Genomic DNA, 2612 nt, shown 5'->3' on the forward strand with positions numbered 1-2612 from the left:
CATGTGTTTTGGCACCAGATGCTGCCACGGAGAACCAACTCCAGGCCCGGCTCCAAGGTGGTGCCCTGGTGACCTGCGTCCAGGTGAGGGGACACTGATTGTGCTCTTCATAAAGGGTCTTTGGGCTGCTCTTTGTCTGGTTCATCACCTCTAGCATTGGGTGACCCTACAAGGGGTATGAAACCCCTGACAGCATAACTCCTAGAGTCACTTCAACACTCAAACACTTTCATCATGATAAGGTGGCAGCCTATGGAGATGAAGAGAAAATAGGAAATATATTTTTTAAATATAAAATTGCCTAAAAAAAAAATAAAATGGGTCAAAATGAATAAAAAATGAGCGTACCTCATTGCTCCAGTCTACTAAAATAATTTTACACTGATTTCGAGTAATTGGGTCACAGTTTAGTGAGAACTCCTGCCCTCGTTCTCACATCACACCAGTGTTAAAGTCCCTACACTGACTCCCTGTAGCTCACAGACTAGAATAGAAAAATACTGTTGTTAGTTTATAAATCACTGAACGGTTAATACCACAATACATTAAAGATCTGCTGTTGTATCAACCTTCCAGACCCCTCAGGTCTTCTGGTTCTGGTCTGCTCTGCATCCAGAACCAGAACCAAAGAGGAGAAGCAGCATTCAGCTTCTATGCACCACAAATTTGGAACAAACGTACAGAAAACTGTAAAACAGCTGAAACACTGAGTGCCTTTAAATCTCGACTAAAAACCCACCTGTTTAGAGTTGTATTTGAAACGTAATCAATTACGAATTTAATGACAGCTCTTAACTTAATGTCATGTTTTGATTGTTGATTCTATGTTGCATGACTCTGTGTTTTCATGTTTTTATTATGTAAAGCACTTTGAAATGCCTTGCTGCTGAAATGTGCTGTACAAATGAAATTTGATTGATCGACAGATTGATTGATGACCTAGAAGCTAATATATAAAATACCTTCAAATTATAAAAAAGACTCAAGTCGAATATAAATGAGTGTGTCTCATCTATACAGACTGGTAGAACAATTTCACACTGATTCTGGGTCAATGGGTCACAAGACCTGGAAGCTATTGAAGAAAAATACTAAATTTTGACAAAATAATTACTAAAAAACGAGTTAAAATGGAAAACAGATGACTGTGCCTAGTCTCTACTGATTTGTAGAACAATTTCAGACTGATTCAGAGTCAACAGGTCACATGACTTGGAAGCTATTGAAGAAAAACCCTCAATTTTGACAAAGAAAATCCTAAAAAAAAAAAAAGGAAAATTACTTAGAATGGAAAAGAAATGTCTGTGTATTAGCTATTGAAAATATTGTATATGGCTTTAAAATGTAATAGATGATATTGTGTCTCATGTAAAAGCATGAATTAGCACTGACAGTTAGTTGGCTACAATTCAAGGCATTTATTAACATTTGTTTGACAGGAATGTTTGGTTCGGTAATTTGTTGATAGTCCCTAAGTGAACCTTGGGGCGCTGCGGCCGGGGCGGTGGAGAACCGCTGGCCGACAGTAGCGTTCATAAATTGGATCAACCTTGAGCTAAACGCCGCTTACTGCCCAGAGCTCAAATATCGAATATCCAACTTGAAACTAACTTCACTGCGATGTAAAACCGTACATTTAATGACGATCATTAAAATATTTTACGTATCCATCAGTAAAGCTGTGTCTCTAGAGAGGAGGACGAGTGACGTTTTTTTTTTTTCCTCGCAAGAAAACGATTAACCAGCTGAACTTACCTTGATCCATGACATGTTGCAGACTGATCAGCAAGAAACTCTGAAAAATGATCATTCTGCCCTCCTGGCTGATGAAGAGCTGATTTCTGATCCTGCTTTAAATACTTTAATGGATATGATACGTGAGACGGAGGGGAAGACAATCAATCACACTTTATCTTTCATTTCTAACGCCAGAGGGCGTGACTTTTAAATGTGTGCGTGTGTGTGTGTGTGTGTGCCATGCCATTGCAAGGAGGGCGCAGGATGGATGAATGGAAAAAAGAAAGAAAATGAACGCTGTGTGTAATAGGAGGGGCGGGGGGTGGAGTCTCTCTGCTACTCCCATCCTTCCTGGTAACACACATCATTTAAATAAAAAGAACAAAGTCTAACTCTCCCTATTGAAATCCTCAGGGGGCACCCAGAAACTGTTTGGAAATCACTGTTTTAAATGAATTATCTGTATAAATGTTTTTACAGGCTATTGCACATAGAAGACCAACTCTAAGGGAAGGACGAGAAGGAAGATAATTTGAGATACCACTGCATTTTACAAAATAGTGTAAGATATATGGTTTCTCCTCTATAGTATTTCCTGAAAAGGACATGGACACTAACACGTCCTTTTTAGGACGTGTTAGTGTCCTAAAAAGGATGTTAACCATTTCCATTTAACCGAAATTTGAAAGCAACACTTTGCAGGTGGACACAAGTGAAATAATGAGTTAGCTGTAGTGACTTCTTTGTGCTGTCCTGTGATATTTTACGTTTAACCCTCGTGTTATGTTCGTTTCTGATGTACAGCTATAATGTTCGCGGGTCAATTTGACCCGGGAACCTCTATAGTGTCAGAAAAAAAAAAAATCCTCCAAATC

The 2612-nt window shown here is 38.9% G+C and overlaps 1 long non-coding RNA gene across 1 annotated transcript; it reads left to right on the forward strand.

Moving 5' to 3' along the window:
- Positions 1–951: 951 nt before the first annotated feature.
- Positions 952–1247, forward strand: LOC106959304 (uncharacterized). Its single transcript, XR_001427316.1, has 2 exons — positions 952–1050; positions 1196–1247. It is a non-coding gene; the product is annotated as an uncharacterized LOC106959304 (long non-coding RNA).
- Positions 1248–2612: the final 1365 nt, after the last annotated feature.

The sequence above is a fragment of the Poecilia latipinna genome, unplaced genomic scaffold, assembly GCF_001443285.1.
Source record: "Poecilia latipinna isolate Pla-1442-1.1 unplaced genomic scaffold, P_latipinna-1.0 Scaffold1067, whole genome shotgun sequence".
Lineage (NCBI taxonomy): Eukaryota > Metazoa > Chordata > Actinopteri > Cyprinodontiformes > Poeciliidae > Poecilia > Poecilia latipinna.